Genomic DNA, 17942 nt, shown 5'->3' with positions numbered 1-17942 from the left:
GGGGGGATTGAAGCCTTTTTTTTTTTTCCCCCTTTTTTTTTTTCCTCCTTTTTTTCCCCCTTGCCAGCATTCCCAAGGCGCTGGGTCTTTGTCTTAGAAGGAATGGAGTGTCTGAATGGTGTGAAAGGGACAGAGAGGGTCGCTTCAAATCGATTTTACTTGTCCTCTCTGTCTTTTCGGATCAACGCCCTTCAATGGACACATAGGTGCTCTTTCAACCAAAAACTTGTGCAACATTTTCTGCCTGTATTGGTGCTAAATACAATAAATGCCGGGCAGATTTTTTTTCTTTCTTTCCAAAGCAGAAAGCACCCTAATTAAATTGTTTTATATGGACAGTCAAGACAGACCAATTAAGTATGCATTAGTATAAAGATATATTCGAGAGATAAGCGCTCTATAGGGGCTCTGTCTAGGCAAGGTGTGTAAAGTGTCCTCTCGAAGAGAGGCTGTAAGCAGGGTTTCATATGGGTTTTTCCCCTCCATTGCCTCCTATACTCGGGTAACGGACTGAATAAGTTAGCGAAAAGCCATTAGCGAAAGTGGTTTCTAAACAAAGTTAACAGGTGGATGTAGCTGGTTTTAGATTTGAATAGGAGTCGCACATCTATAATGCACAGCCATACATTTATGCAGCACGTATGCATGCAACGTACGTTTACAGAGATAAATGCCGTCGACCTATAGCTGATGTGCGAATGCACACACACGGAAACAAAATACATAGCTGTGCACTTCTGTGGGCTACAGCACACGGTGTGAGTAAGCGCACACACACATTACAGATATAACTGCGTATCCATTGTGTATAGGCACCCAGCCCTGCATCAAAGACAGACACACGCACACAAGGCGTAGCTGTCTCGCCTGGGTGTGCTGCACAGACATCTAACCGGAGATCAGCGGGCACACAGCGTACAGTCCTGGGGTAATTACAAGTGGAAATATATCCTGTTCGAGGCATAGGCTTTCCCAGGAGTGAAATAACAGATCAGGATAAAACATACACATACACACACGAACTTCTCTTTCTGCCCATTTTATCACCCTGGGAAAGCTCTCGTGTATGGTTAACCACAAGAACTGGGCTTTAAGCTCTTCTCAATTTCCATTTTTTTTTTTCCCTTCACTGCAGATTTTCCATGTCGTTCAAAACCTCCCCTAAACAGACAAACAAACAAAAAAGGATTCAGCCCCCAGCCCTGCCTCAGCCTGAACCTGGGGCAGGCAGAGCTGCGGGATGCGGTGCGGAGGAGCAGGGAGTTGGGCTGGAAGTTGCTGGGGCACCCTCCATCCCTGGGCACTTCGTCACCCACCCGCCGAGGCAGAGCTGTGGGAGCAAGTCCAGTGCCCGGAGATGCTGCAGAGTGGGACCGGGGAATCGCCCCTTTATCGTGACATTGCACCGCAGCGCCAGGACGGGTTTTTGCTGGAGGGGCCGGGGAAGAGGGGACAGAAGGGTACAGGGATGCGAAGCAACCGTGCGACGGCTGCCCGGTTTGGTATTCATTTTCTAGCAGCGCTTTGGATGTGTTAGCCCGTCAAAGAGAGATGGGAGACGGGGAGGAATAAGCCATTCCTTGCTTAGGTGCTTTAATGTCACGGTAAACAGGTTAGAAACAGACGTTTTTAAAGCCTCAATTTCTCTTTACTGGTTACCTTCGAGGATAAATCATAACAGACTGTATGGGGGGCAAAGAATTCATCTAGAGGAGATCTCAGCAAGTCACTACCCGGACAATAGTCCACCTCCTGTTGGGCTGCGTATTGATCAGGAGAGGAGCTGAAGATGTCGCCACACTAAATATTTACTGATCACACACAAATAGCCGGGACTTGAACGATTTTCTCCTGTGAGGAGAGCAGAGAGAGAAGGGTAAATCATTTTATTAGTGTGTATAAAGCAAAGAGCACACTCTGGCTTGGAGTGTTTTAAGATGTGTCTTCAGCTGGATGAAAAGAGTTAGGGAAATCGATATGGAGTGATTAGACGAGCCAGTCGTGTCAAAGAGAGAGGCTGTGAATTTCACGGATTTGGTTATACCGGGAGGGGGAAAATATATCGAGAGATTAAAGGGAGGAACCCATTGCAGCACAGCCAATGAAAAAATAATATCTAATCAGACCCGGCAAAGGTAGGGACGGGATAAGACCCACATTTCTAAAGAATCACATCAGCTGGAGAGGGATCAGGGACACACATGAAAGAGGCAAACGGGGGGAGAGCAGGCGAGTAGGAGCCTAGAAATGCTACAGAGCAAATCCAGGAGAGGCAGAGAAAAGTCGCCTCTGTGGAGCAATGCTGAGACACCACGAAAATGGGGACAAAAGACCCAGGAGCGAGGGGAAGGCGAGGGCTGGGGTAAACGGGCGCCTGACTTCGAGGTGAAGTTGAGGGGTCTCCAGCCCCGGGCGTCCACCAGGCAGGGGGGTCTCTAGCAGCAGAAGCGAGGGCGCATCCAGCTCAGATGCGAGGGGTTTAAATCCTTCTCCTACAAGTTCGTTCTCCCCTCTCCTTCCCCCCCCCAAGCAAATGTGGTGAGTAAAATGGATTTTAGCGTTTAACCACCTCATTTTATCCACGTAATGACAAGGCTCGTAATATGTAATCTACAGATTACTGCCATTCGAGGGTGACCACAAGTGGCATAAAAAAAAAATCAGCATTTCTGCAGATGACAAAATGACTAAAACCAGCCCGTGCTTTAAGTATTGAAGTTGGGGGGTTGCTGCTGCAGGATTTTACCGGTCTTAGGGAGCAATTCAGCCGTGGCTCAGGTACAGCCCTGGGTGTCTCGGCGGATTAAAGAGAACTTTGCTGGAGACAAGCAAATGTCTAAGTGCCAAAGGGCAGAAAACTGGGAGCAGGGCAGGGCTCTGCCAAGCGACGTTAAAATACGTTTTTTAGGGGTGCTCGGGATTTTTTTTTTTTTTTTGGCCTCGAATCACTGATGTTTGGGCCGTGTTCAAACGCTACCTTCTCTCTGTGTATTTTTCTTTAGCAGAAAATAGGATGCGACCGCAGAGAACTGAGTCGAAGGAGCGAGAAAAAGTTTGAGCCGCACTTTAAACGATGCTGATTGCTGGGAGGGAGGAAAGACATCTAAAGCTAGGAACCGAGGAGTAAAACTGATGTGAAAACAGCTTTTCACTTCTCCTCCAAGTGCTAATTTTGCTACTGTAAACAAACACTGAAGTTAGAAACAGCTGCAAATAGCCTGCCGGGCACTCCGGGCTCAGGGACGAGGGGGGAAAAAATGACTTTTGTTCATCTCTGGGGCTGAATTTCACCCAAACTTTGCTTTCTCCCGAAATCAGTGGCTGATGCTGTTTTTAGCTGGGGAGAAGGGGGAAAAAAAATAGGCATATCAAGCGCATTTCATGTGAGCCTATAGAGCGCAGGCAGCTCGGCTGGATCACTAATGCAACAGGAAACCTCGGGATAGACTCAGCCTAATTAACAGTTTTCCATAGCTGAAGCGATTTTTAAGAATCCCAGTGGATTAGCCCAATATGTTCAGGTGTGAGGCTACGAGGGCCTATAACTCCTTTCACTATAATCTTATAACCTCCTTACCTAATTCCTTAGATTGCAGATAGGAAGAGTCTGACCCTGGAGGTCGTAAAGAGCTTGGTTTCATTAACCCTTCCCTCCCCAGCGCTGCTCCAAGGTTAACTGCGCCAGGCTGTGTGTTTGGGGGAGGGAGGGCAGAAGAAAGGGATTTGCAAGAGGGGTCGATCCGACGGGGAGGCAAGGCTTAAAATTATTTCTGCTCCCTCTGTTCCCCTCCCTCGATCCAGAGGAAAAATGGAAATGGAAAGGAAACTTTTCTCTTTCCCATGCGCTGGGAGGTGCATAAATGTACGGATATTTGTGAGACAATTCATTCCCTTTACACCATTTCAGAGGTTTGGGGTTTTTTTATTTTTTTATTTTTTTTTCAAACGTGGAGGAAATGAAACATTCTAGAAACGTCAGATATTGCAAAACGCAAAGCAATCTCCATCTTTAAGACCAGCAGCAATCTCTTGAGCTTCTTGTCTATAGTAGAGCTGCAATCTTTAAAGAAAAAAAAAAAACCTGGAAAAGCTTCTCAGACTGTATTTGCCTGGTAACACACCTGGTTTATATTTTAATAGGTAGTTACACTGTATTGATTCAGGGTACATCATTGATGTTGAAAGTTAATAACTCTCAAATTATATCTATCTGCCTACATACATAATTGCATACACAGTATAACACTGTAAGAATTTGCATTTTGCAGCACATTCTTTGTTCTTAAATCTTTTAACGCATTGAATTGTTCCTTTGAAGAAAACACTATTGAACCACATGTTTAAGGAAAAGATGCTTCTAAACTATATGTTTAAGCAATGAAATTGAGTGCAATACAGGTTTCTTTGTATTTCACACAAACCTTGCATATGCCAATCTTAACCTATGCATCTGAACTGCTTTTTTTCTTTTTTTTCCCCTCCCAGTCAGAAGGCAGAAATATGTGAACTGCTGAGAGAGGTGGGTACTTTTTGGTAAGTATATTTAGATATGATCTTCAGATACATTTATTGTACTTTCAAATTCTTTGGATACTAATTGAGCTAGCAAACAATATCCCAGCTGAATGTCTCAGCTCCTTCCCTATTTAACTAGCTCTTAATATAGAATTATATTGTAGCCATCCTTCTACTAAACAATATAGCTGAGCAGTCAGCAAAAAATAAAAAAAATGTTAAAACCAAATTATAATTGCTGCCTTATATCTGACTCCTCTTCCCTTCCGCAGTCCTAATGAACTCTTTAAAGTTTTTTTTTTATTTCTGAGTGACAGATCAAAAATAATTAGCAGAATCAGAAGCAGCTGGAAAGCTTGAAATAATGTGTCTAAATATTTCATATTGCTACTCCTAATACTAGCCCACCAGTTGTAAAAAGGAACCATTCCCTATTTATTCTACGGTAGATTATAAATACAGAAAGATAGATCCCTTTTTTCCCAGGGCCTGCTTCAGAGATGACATAAATAGGGATTGAACTATCAGGAAAAGAAAAGAAAAAATAAAATAAAAACAAAACCCTGGACAGGAATAGAGACAGACGGATAGATGTATAACTGCATCTGAACAATGTTACGTACCACATTAGGGGATGGTAAAAAGAAATAAATAGATCGCATATTTATAACCTCATAATTAAAATACATTCTTATCTCTCTCCTCTGAAAGGTTGCAGCTTTCTTGGAAATATTTTGAGTGCATATTTTAAACTCCATGTCCCGAGTTGAATTAAGATGAGCTGTTTTACCCAAGAGTAAAATACTTGTTTGCAATTTAAGGTTTAAGTTTCAACTGCCTATCAATCGTCATCTCATTTTCTTTATATTTTACCTCCTTATGTTTGGAGGCTTTATTTAAAATGGTGTTAATTTATATCAAATTCTAATTCTTGTTTGTAAGAAATTAGTCAATATTATCCAAAATAATCCCCTGTGTTTGACTGAGGTAAATCGGATGAAAATTTTTCACGTTCAAAGGGTTAAAGCTAAACTGAAAACTTTAAAGGAAAGGGATATCAGCAAACAGTGAAAAATGGCACGTCTCTTGACAAGCTTGTATTATATCACATGTAAGGAAGCACAAATTTTTGAATCTAAGACCAGTTTTAGTTTTTAATAGGAAATAATTACATGGAACTTTATTTCCAGAGAGAATGTCCCTTCCAGCTACAGTGTTTTGCTTTGATCTAAGTATTAACCGGTAATAAAATAACCGTATTTTGGATCCTAAGCATATTGATGCTTAAAGGAATGTTATGCTTTCAATCAAATTCTAACTTTAGATTATCCAAAGGTATTCATCCTTCTTTTGTCAGAAACCAATTTGCTCTTTTACTCCTGCAGCTACTCACATGTGTTTTAGCATACTTTGTTAGTTTATAGTAGAATTTGCACTATCGAGGTGGAACACTTTTCCATGGAGCGAGATCTTGTTCCAGCCTGGCAATTTGGGCTGTTTCTCATACAGGTCCCCAGTCCAGCCCTTCTTTACACTTGCTGCACACCACCACCATCGCTCATCTCTGAGGGCGACTACCGCGAACGTCTTCGCAGCGGTATTTTGTTTTAAATCTTCATATTTATTTATTTATGTATTTTTTAACCTGGAGAATCAATCATTTGGACCCATCCTGAACAATTAACCTCCCCTTTCTATTACAGCCCCAAGTGCAGTACTTCATAAAGACATGAAAAGGACATCCCAGACACCAGGACCTGAGCCCAGGCTTGTCACAGAGAATAAAAGGAGAGAGAAGGGGAGTTTTTATCTCTTTGCCCCGCCAATTCTTAATAGTTCTAAGTTTCAGTGTGACAATAAAACAGTTTTGATAACATAGCTCATGGGTTTCTCTGCCACATAAAGTTTTCTTAATAATAAAAAAGAAGAAACTTTATCCCTGCTAAATTAAAATAGGGCAGATGTTGGATATGGTTCATATTAGCCAGCCTTTCACCCCTTTGCCCCTGGCACTAAAGTTCTGACTTTTTCTTTCTACTATGTCTGTTTCTAACTGAAAGGTATTATTCCTGCCCTAGCTCTCATCTTCTATTTATTTTTTCAGCATCTAAAATTAAACCTATTCATTTAGTAATATACATTCTATTTTAGATTGCTAAACCTGGCCAGAGAGGGGAAACGTTTTCCAAAAAGTGATGCACCACTGACCTTAAAAGAAAACACGAGGCAGGGAAAGCTGTTCTTAAAAGGTTTATTTCTAGAGAGTTTTGTACTCTGTTGACATTATAGGGATAATGGCTGTATTGCAACGGGCTTTCAAGGCCCAAGAGGTTTATGTTTTCTTCTGACCATAAGTATAATAAAAGTTTAAAGGTGCACAAAGTCTCGTCACTTTAGATATTTAAAACTAGATTGAAAAACCCTTGGGAAGCATACATTATAGTGGACAGCCCTGCTGAGAGAATGGGGGATAGACAAAAAAAATACCCCAAACCCAAATAAGAAACTCCAGCTTTTTCATGCTAGCTGTATGAAAATCCTGGCTGTTAAACTCCCTGGGATAGCACGGCTCTTTTCTCCGGGGCTGTGAAGATAGAATTTATTGTCTATTTGGAACGATCAAGTTTAGGCTAATAAAAGGCCCTCTGTAAGCAGAAATGTCCAAGTTGATGTTTGGCCGAGTTTTCAATGGGGGAGTTTATATAGGATGGGGGCTCTGCACTATTTGAAATTACTCATATCTCAGCAGCTGAGGATTTGACATACAGAAGTAAACGTTAGTAGGCAACGGCTGAAGGTTAATCAGCATTGCTTTCTGAACTGGACGGTTGAAAGCAGGAAAAAGTGAAAGCTGCTCTCTCTAGCTCTTCCCTTTGCTAAGGCGCTGCTAACTTTTATGATTTCTTTTTTTTCCCCCTCTTCCTCTTTTACTATCTGTCTTTGCGCCTGAGGGCCAGTGAAAGAACACTGCAGATTCTAGATTGCTTTCAGAGTTTCCCTTTGCTGATGATGGATTACCATGTCAATTTAAACGGCATAGGATTAATTTGTTTCAATGATTTCTCTTTAGGCTGAATGCCAGTCTTTTTTTCTATCTCTCTCCTTGCTCATAACAATAATAATAATTAATAAATAATAATAATAATAATAATAATAATAATAATAATAATAATAATTCTTCCTTAAAACCCCCAAACACTTTTGATATCCCACATTAAAAAGACAATAATAGAAATAGACAAGGTAGGTGTAAAGTTGCAATACAGTTATAGGTTTGAGTGTTTTTATCTCATTCTAAGGGGCTGAAGCATACAGTCAGTCACATTAAAATGAAATTGGATCCAACGTTTATTCAATAAATACTTGTCTTGTAGGTAATCCAGAGCAGAGTGCTTTTGACACATAAGGACTTAATTTGTCTTGGATAACAAGTTATTAATATGGCACATTTAAACTTGCCACCTACAATAAGGTCATTTAGATCTATAATAAGACTCGCAAGAGAACTTCATAAAGCCAGAAACAAAGTTTGAAACTGCCTCCGAGTTGTGGAGCAGACGCACAGCTCATGGTTTGCTCTTTTCAGAAGAAAGTTCAGAGCAGGAGGAGCCACCCAAACCCAAACGGTGTGCATCTGCTCTTCTTTGAAAGGCAAACGCAAATGGAGTAAGGAGGGAAGAAAAGAACCCAAACACACATTTTTGAATGAGTAAGCTTTAAAGCTGTGCTGCGTCTGCTAGCAAACTTATCGCAGCTTTGAAAGTGAAAAAACAACATTTGGTCCCGAGTGGAAATTCGCCTGCATTTGCACCCTATCTCTTCCATGTGCTGTGCAATTTACTTGCTTTTAATAATAAGCGAGGAAGTTGGAACATAATCCACCCATAAATGTCATTGCTGTAATTTGACTGTGCTGTGTTTGTTCATGCATTAGCCGTATATGTAAAGTGAAGTGGGGAGGTATGGTGGTGATGCCCACGCAGCCTGAACAAACAGAGATGTTTTGGTACATACTGGATTTCAAACCCCAAATACTCTGCAATTGTTTTAAAATTTGGGAAGCTGGAGGTGGGGTGTTTAGTTTCAGACCGGTCCTAACTGAACAATGCCTGTAAGAGGTGCATCGGGAGGGGAATATCGTGGGCATGCAACACAGGACGTGTTTTGCGGCTGCGATACGGTCTCCACACTGTATGCGTGAGCTTTATTATTCTGCTTTTATGTATTAAGCTCTTGGTTGCTCTTGCCCTGACAGATTCTGTCTCTTTAAGTAACTAAATCTCATTTTTAAGCTCTTCCTGGGAAAAGGATGTTACACATGAGTAGAAAAATGCAGGCAAGAAAGGCTAATTGAATGAAAAGAGAGAATTAGGTTAAAAATAGAGTACAATCTAGTATCACATTTTCACCAGTGTAACCTGAAATGAAGGTGTCTCCAAGTCCCTAGTGATGCCAGAGTGTTTAGATGTTGGGCACAGATGGAGACACCTATTGAAATGTGTCTGAAGAAGATTAATAGGACTTGTCAGTGTTGGGAAAGCACTGCTTTGCTGTAAATTTCTACTAGCACAAGATGAATTACCGATGAATGCTCAGTTATCAACCCCATCACTATCATTGGACACTAAATCAAATTGAGCAGTTATCTACAATCAGAAAATTTCTTTTAAAAATAGGCATACACCTTTAGGCTTAAACTCTTTAATAAGACAATATCCTCTGTGGTATGTGTGTGTTCATGAAGGGATATGATTTAAAGTTTCTATACAAAAAGCTTCTGTTCGGAAACAAACTCCAAGTTTAGTGTGAAATCAGGGTTGTCAAACAATAGAAGATATTCAGAAAATACTGGTTATGCAATATAATGTTCTGCCAGGGGCCTGATCCAAAATGGATTTTCATGCATGTCATTAGATTTTGGATCCGTCCCTATTTGTGAGAGGTTTTTTTCATCACTCCTCTCCCCTTATTTTTGGTGATGATAAAAAACTTCTCTCTACCTTAAAGACTGAGCATCCAAATCGTATATTAATGCAAAATAGCTGTCAAGACTCAGGATATATGTATAATAATAATACCACCGCCCCAACATATTTAGGAAATTACAGCTTAGTATAATGAAATATGTGATGAAAGAATCAATGAATAATATTTTAACTGGAAAATATTTCCTTCTCTCCTTTACAAAAGGGGAAACTGTCACAAGCAAAACTATCACAAGCATTTACCAGTATATTAGATGTATTTAGTATGTGATGCTGATGATGACAATGATATTAAATAAGCATTACATATTTTTAGTTTCTAGGATTTCTTTCCCTCTCACCCAGGCATTGTACTACTTTATCCAAGGGGACTTATCGTGGCATGTTTTCCAAAGTCAATTTTTCCCTTTTATTATAGACAAGGGCAGTCATTTATGTTTAGGGAGGGAGACAGGTACAGTGCCTTTATCTGATCTGTGTCCCCAGCCACAGCCACCTTCTTAATCGATGGCAAATTCCCACTCTGGAGGATCAGGCCCTATCTGGGCTACTTCTCAGCCAAGGAATGTATCCTTCCCTTCAACTCCACATATCTTACCTGCGATGTATGCTATTTTTTGAGGAGGGAGTAATATGCTATTTACCACAAAGCACAGCTTCAAAGCCTTTGTGTGTTTCTCATCTCCAGCCAAAGCTCATTATTTACCACCTTAAAAATTTACCCGGGTAAGGGATAGTAGCAGTTATTGTCTTCATTTTTAAATCCTAATTTTCATGCAGCAAATGCCCTGCATTAGGGCCAGATTCTCACTCAGATGGAAGTTATTAACTTTAAGCAGAACGGAGCCGATTTCAGCCAGCCACAACCCGTGCCCTTCTAACACAGTTGCTTTGCAGCATCCCCTTGTTTATTTTTCTCTTTGGAGGGCATGATTCTTTAAACATGTTTGTTTTACACAGAGCAGCAGTTGATTTCTAACTTTTTTTTTCCCCACAAACATGTAAAGAGAATATTAATAGGGAATATTAATAGAGCTGAGTGCAGCACGATGCTAGTTAGATTGTAGTAGCTGAGAAATATGAACTAGTGAACATAATCCATAAACTCCATTTGGTTACTATAATACCCCAATCTGTATTTATTACAACCCCACTCTGATGCTTATACAACTGCAATTGCTAGATTTATACACTCTAATGGTTTCACAATAGGAAAAACCTGTGTTCTTTATCTTTCTTTTCCTGTCCAAAATAACCCCTTCCACATATACTTCAGGCTTCTCCGGACCTTGTCTGGGTTTAATCACAGGCTGTGGGACAAAATGTGCATTATTAAGAAATATAAATATTTTCAGAAGCAATCAAAGGGTTGAAAGATTGATTCGGCATGTAGATTGGATTTAATTCGAAGCAGCTTTGTTCTAATGAGGACTACTGGGATACAAAGACGGCAGCCGCTTATGGTCACCAGTTGGGAACTTCGACTCGCTGCGGCAACCTGTCAAGAGTTTCAAGAAACTGCCAGGTATTAAAGAGCAAAGTGGTGGGGAAGCTGGTGGTCTATTGTTTTCAGCCTCCTTCAGAGGATAGATTAGGATTTCATAGTCTCTATTTTACTGAAATGACAATCAAGGTTATTTCCTTGCTGTCCACGGGGCCGAATCCTGCAGTCCCTCACTTGGGGGAAACCCCTATGGACTTTATGGGGGGCTTTGCCTAAGGGAAAGGCGGCAAAGTTTGGCTGAGCCCCAAGTCCAGCAAATTTGAGAGCTCTGTAGCAATTTGTACTGCTTCCAGACCTGGTGTGGTTGCTTTTGCAGTGACTTTTTCTGTTAGATTTTGCTACCTGTGCTCCTAGATGTAACAGAACCTTTTTGCATAGGGAGGTGTTTTCCCTGCAAAAGCATCTGGAGAAATACAGATCCGTGCTGGCTTGGAAGCTCTTGTGTCCTCGTTGGGTGACCCAGCAGAATTGCCGGACCCATCCTGCTTCCTAGGGAAAAGCCTGCGATGTCCAACAAAACATCCTTGAGATGATGCTGAACAAAATGGGACACTTGATAGCTTTCCCCTTAGACTTAAAAAACCCAACAGTAAAATTTCTGCGTGCACCGTGGGGGGGGGTGTCGCGTCACAGGTACTTGGGTAGCACAAGACCCTGGCAGCTTTCCTAAATGTCGCGTATACAGTCAGAATCACAGTATATACAGGATCAAACACTGACTAGTTTCTCTCTCCCCTTAGCCCCCCCCTTGCCTACTTTTGTCCATAAAAGCAATAGAAAGAGAGAAAGCTTGAATTTTCTGAACTGTTTCACCCATCCACAGCTGGAATTCCAAAGTGAAATGAAAATGCCTTTAAAATCAACCCTACATGGGAGCCTGAGAGAACAAGTTTTCCTTTGTTGTAGGGTATAGTGTTATTTGCTGTAGGTTTTTGATATACATTCTAAATTAGGCCTGCAAAGGAATGCTTCATCTTTAATTCATCACTCTCAGCTGAAAGAGATTAGCAATGTCTAGCACGCACCCTTCGTATGGTGCTGACCTCATCAAGTATGGCCTGAAATTAATTAGCCTCATTCATTCCAAATGGAAAAGGATAATGGAGCTGCATTTTAGAGATGACCATCACAAATTGTATGCAGCATATTTAAAATCCCTCCCCCCTCGCTCCCCTCCCCATTTAAAAAACTATGTAGATTAAAATTCTTTCCAGAACTTGCAATATGTCGGAGTTATCGAGGCATTAGGAGCAGAAACCACTCAGTTTTTATTTGTGGAACTGGGAGCCACATTTTGTGTGTGTGGCTGTAAAAGCAGCAAGCCTGTCTTAATGGCAGAACACCTGGAATTAATTTGATATTTCCAGGTGCTCTAGCAAACTGGGGCATCAAGCACTTGATGTTTAAACATTCTTCCACTGGCTTGCTTAAATCAATATGAAAGTGATGTCCCTTTGTCATTCATACATGCAAAGTGCTAGCACAAACTCCAGCTTGGCTTCAGAGTCCTACATCACTCATAATCTAATTAGAAATCAGAGCAGAGCTGAAGCAGCATTCTTTGTGGATTCTTGGGCAGCAAATAGGGATACTTGTCTTTTGTTTCCCTCCTCGATTGCATCGTTCACAAGCTTTCACACCACATCTCTAAAGGTGGTTAGGTGCCTCAAGATGTTGACAGGCATGAAGGACAAGATTATTTAGGTATTTAGGTGCCTACCCCGGGTGATTTCAAATGGAATTAAGCAACTGGATGTTACTTGGGGGCGGGGGGGGGGGGGGGGGGAGGCAAAGAAAAAAGAAAAAAGCTTCCAGTGCATATGAAAAGCTCTAATTTGTTGTCCTAAACTCTAGCAGTGTGGGCGATGTTTTGCCAGGGTAAAATTGCCTGCAGGGTAAATTTACTGAGGTCTGCTAATTTTTGCCGAGGTGAGCGGGTACTCAGTTTTGGGCAGCGCAGCCCAGCCTGGCAGCTCAGCCGGCTCCTCCCTGGCCAGGCACGGTGGTGGTGTGTGCTCCGGTTGCTTCCCAAGGGACAGGGAAAGTAGTAAAGAGTGCAGGATTTCCCACAGGAATTTGGAAGATGCTCACGTCTAAGAAAATGGTGAGGATTGGGCCAAAATCCAGATCCAGCCTGGGTTCCTCCATCTGAGTAGTCCTATCTCGACCTGCGACTGCTGATGGATCACAGTGACATGGACCTTTCTCTCTCCTTACTCCCCAGCATCAGATCACCAAGAGGGCCTGAGAAAATACTGTGAGTAAGAGACACGTTTTTCCTCACACCAAATAATTCATTGTGAAACTTCAGATTTTGAAATGACAAGGTCAAAATGGCCTGTATCTGCAATGCCAGGGCTCGGGGAATGTTCCTGCAGTTCGTACGCCCAAGGCTGGATACATAGGGAAAATGTTTTGTGATATGTGCTGTAATCACCTGATATCCAGCAAAATTGAGAATTAATTATTTCTCTTTAACACAAACAAATATTTGTCTTCCAAAGACTCCATTCATTAAGACTGCCGTTGAATCCAGGCTTGAACCCATTGTTATTAATCCTAAATGAATTCAAGTTTGTCTACCATGAACAAAGCTGCTCGCCATCTGATAATCCAAATTTGCTCAGGAAAAAAGAATGAGCAAATGTTAGAAGCAGCAGGTGAAATCATACCACAGTTATTAAGCCTTCTTTCAGGGGAAGCACAGGATAGATTAAATTGTTATGTTAGGCCATGTTGTGAGTCCATGTCAATTTTGTTTCAGATCTTATCTTAGCTCAGAACTGTTTCCTCCTAAATTAAACTAAATGCTGAAGACATGAGAAGGATATTGACCCAAAGATTCAAAACTTTGGACTCAGCAGCCTTCTGATCTTTTGTCCACGGAGTATCGAGTTGTAAAGCTGTGGAATATTAAATAATCATGATTATCTTCAACTTGCCTAAGTTCATTTGTCATGCTGAAACACTGGCACGGATTTTCCTTACTGTTTTTTCAGAACAAGACATTGATTCTGCCTGAAAGCTGGTTTCATTTGCCACTGATCTTACAGACTCTGGTCCTATACTAATACTAAGTCTCATAAACTACCCGTGATCTGTAATTCTGTCTCTGGTGCTCTTAATTTCTCTTTTGCAAACACCATTTTCTAACAAAGAAACAAACAAAAATCTTACAATCAAAACGACCAAGCTATGCTGGTACTTCTATCAGCTGTTATCATGCACAGGCAGTTTTTGAGGTTCAGAAATGCAGTGTAATTCACCTGGGATAAGAAATCAAATTTAAAAATGAGCTGAACAGACATTTTTAGGAATAAGTAAGTTTCTAAATAAACCAGCTTTTTAATTCAGTCTTTTCTATATTAGTACTGTAAATCAATGTAGTCTGCACTTGGAGAAACCAGATGAGTTTGAATTGTCATAATTAAATATCGTCCTATTTTTTTGCAGCACAGCCAAACAAGGAGTTTTACTCCTGACACAAGAGTTTTCTCAAGTAGGGACAACTTACTAACTTATTACAGCAATGATTTAAGCTCTGAGTGGTTCCATTATTTTTTAGAAAACAAATCTCTACTAAAATGCATAGCGCAATTCATTCCTGGTGTCAGAGCACTGAAGGGATGGAGTTACAGAAGAAATAATATTGTTTAGATGCTTTTTAAATGCAAACATAATGATGATACATTAAATAATGTGATCTACTCAGCCGGACTTCCAATTATCTACACGCAAACTGTGTGTTCATTCATCACTTCATTCACTTCAGCTGTAATGTTGGTTAGTGGTAGACATTAACACTAAGCCATAAGTTTGAATGGGAAGAAAACCAAGGAGAGTGCAAAGCTGTATATTAGCTTAGACAAGTAGGATGTCATTGCTAGCCTGAATTTGTTGATGACACCAGGCATTAAGCAAGTAAATCTTTAGCCACTGAAGCAGCAGTTCGCTTACTTTCAGTAATGACATCCAGGAGGCAATGCAGTGGCTTTACAACAGCAGGTACCTATGGCCAGTTAGCCCCAACCACAAAATAATGACTCAAAACGGAGGTTTACCTTTCCCCTGAAAAAAAATATTTTTTTAAAATTTATTTTATTCTCACTTCAAATGTTCAAGAGTCTGGGTTTGCTTTTTTTGGTAGTGGGAAAGGATTTTTGTCTGCAAAGTATCGAGGTCACGGAATCGTTTGGGCAATTTCCATTCTCACCTAGCAAAGACTATGGAGATGTTTGATGGTACAAAAAGGCATCCAGCTCCTGATCTGGGGGTTTGTGTGTGAGGTCAGGCCTTTCTGTAGGTTGTGTTTTGTTCCCATTTGTACCAGATATCAGTGACCTATAGTGGTTTCTCCTAAATCACTGGACATTGCAGATCCACACACACACGGTGAGCTCAGGTGCTGAAAACAGAAGTGCGTTGAATAGCCATCATAGTTCTTTGTCCCAGCTAAATTATTTGGCTCCTCTTCTGCAGGATTTTCTTTCCATACATCCTAATTCTACCATCTTTTTCCCCTAATAACAACATAAATGAGTACTCTATAGGTGTAATTACAAGAATAGTTCTCTTACTGCAAATACTAGAAGCCTGTAACTTGTAATTCACTTTTTCTGATACTCTTCTATTCTAACAGTAGACATGTTATTTTAAAATGTCTAGGATCCGAAAGCTAAATTTATATAGTGATATATAATAGCAATGGAAACTAAGCCTCCTCCTTAGCTCAGGCTTTAGAGCTATGTTGCACCTCTTTGCCAATTAGTGCCCTGTTCACCTATAAATACCATACCCACCACTCCTATAATGGTTCCAATATCAGAGTTAAACAGGAGGAAGCAAGATACGTCTCCATCTGTTTAATTTAAGGAAAGAATCTGTGAAAACCCAAGACATACTAGCATGCAATATCTTCTCTTCCATTATTCCATGGCAAATTCAGGGGCAATAAAGGCATTTGCTTCTCCACAGTGAATCTGCCATATCTCTTGTAACACCAGATACTCTTCTTTTCTAGGGATGAACCATTGCAAGACCATGATTGGAAAGTGTGGGGACCAAGCACACAGAGAGGTGGTTGATGCAGCTGATTCCCTGACTGTCGCTGGGCGGTGGTTCAGCTCTCAGTCATGGCACAAGCTACCAGAGGCCAGAGAAACATCGCATGGACTGTTCCTGTCCTGGCTCCTCCTCATCAGTGCTTTGAGCTGTGTGAAGTCCTGAGAACCAAGCCAATGTGAGCGCATGACCAGGCATTTGCTTCTCTCATGGCCTATACCTGAAGCACAGCGCAAAGTTTCATCCTTTGCTTCTGCAGGTAGGAGCTCAATCTAATTTACAGATTCAGCGTTAGTGATGAGCAAGACAATAATGCTAAAATAACCCATGTGAACCTTTGCCCTCTTCTAGAACTGACATTGTTTCATTATTTTCTCTCTATTTTCTGGAGAAGCAGCCAGCACGAGGAGGGCATGCTGGCACACATCCCACTTGATAGCTGAAAAGAACAAACTGACAAACATTTTTAATATGCTGCAGCTTATCAACATCCCAGTGAATAAAGGGTGAATGATATTTTCCATTGGTTATTCATAGATGTACATGGATATGCTGATAAACTGCCATTTAGTCCAGAGGCTGGACAGAAATAAATCACCAGATAAAATACATTATTCCTAGTGAAAACCTTTATGGAACGTGTTCTTGCCCCAAACCCCTCGTGGAATAGGCACAGTAATGCTCCCTGAGACCTGGCAGCCCTTCTAAGTGAGCATATGGTCTGCTCAGCTCTTGCAGTACCGGTGCACGGTGAGTAAACACACAGCAATGTCAGAGCAAACAGGAGGCTGTTTAATAGCATAAAGTTCTGTAGCTACTTCAAACTTCATCAGTACTTCAGAAATGGATTCCCCTTCTCTGCTGGAGTGTGCACCGTTTGCAGGAGAGGTAGGACAAAACCGAGACAATCTCTTTGGGGGTGGATGGTGTCTGTAGCCATCTCCCATAAAGCTGATGCTGCTGCGGAAGGGTCCTGACGTGTCAGAAGTTGCATTTTCTGGTGATGCTACATTGCCTTCTTCATTTTTCTGAGATGTCCCCCGATGCAATGTAACTTGTACAGTTACATTGGAACAGAGAGAGGGACCCGAAGGTAAAAATCCCACTGTTAATCAAGTCTGGCAAAGGGCAGAACATTAGCTGCAGTAATTGTATTTCTGAGGGAGTCAACAAAGCCAGGCTCGTCAGCGCTAGCAAACAGATCTGGTCCTGCCTCTGTGCTTCTTGCACTGGCAGAACATTGCACTGAAATCACTGGAGTAGGGATCGGGCCAGGAATGAGCAGCTGAGTTGCAAAGCAAATTAATTCCTGCCAAAAAAGTTCAGCTATGCTCAGAAGTATGTAAAGTGTCTGATTTGAGAAGTGTCAAGTAGCATTTGTGACCAATTATCCAAGATGAAGGGGGCAGAGCTATGTTTACATGTACTAATCTTCAGCCAAAGTCTGAAAACTCCAATTCATGGACACGCATCAAATTTCCTTTCCAGGCTTGGCATTTGCCTGTACGCATGCACGCACATTGCTCGGGGATGACAGGAAAACATGATTACGACTTGCAAATAATACAAATAAAAAAAAAAAAGTGAGGGGAGCTGCCATGCAGCAGCAGCATGGTAATTAAACCTATACTGTGATATGCAAAAAAATCATGGACCACTGTACGAGTAAAATAGCTTTATCAGCTGAGCTGAAATACGGTGTGTGGTGTGTCTGTATTGTTATTTTTCCACAACCTGTGAAGCCCTGGGAAATGATCTACACAAAAGAATGAGTAAAAGCTGCCTGTGCCATCTTCTGTTTAATTAACACTGGTATACCAATTTAATGCAATTAATCAAGATAGTAGGGATTAAACAGTAACTCAGAGTTGACAACA

General features: G+C 41.2%; 1 long non-coding RNA gene across 1 annotated transcript in view; it reads left to right on the top strand.

The window, feature by feature from the left end:
* Positions 1–17942, top strand: part of LOC143164913 (uncharacterized) — a 21594-nt gene extending 3652 nt beyond the window's left edge. The window contains exons 3-5 of the long non-coding RNA XR_012996161.1: positions 4486–4533; positions 13077–13261; positions 16025–17942. This is a non-coding gene — a long non-coding RNA (uncharacterized LOC143164913). The remainder of the gene's footprint in view (positions 1–4485; positions 4534–13076; positions 13262–16024) is intronic.

The sequence above is a fragment of the Aptenodytes patagonicus genome, chromosome 10, assembly GCF_965638725.1.
Source record: "Aptenodytes patagonicus chromosome 10, bAptPat1.pri.cur, whole genome shotgun sequence".
Lineage (NCBI taxonomy): Eukaryota > Metazoa > Chordata > Aves > Sphenisciformes > Spheniscidae > Aptenodytes > Aptenodytes patagonicus.
This window is presented reverse-complemented; position numbering and strand designations above follow the sequence as displayed.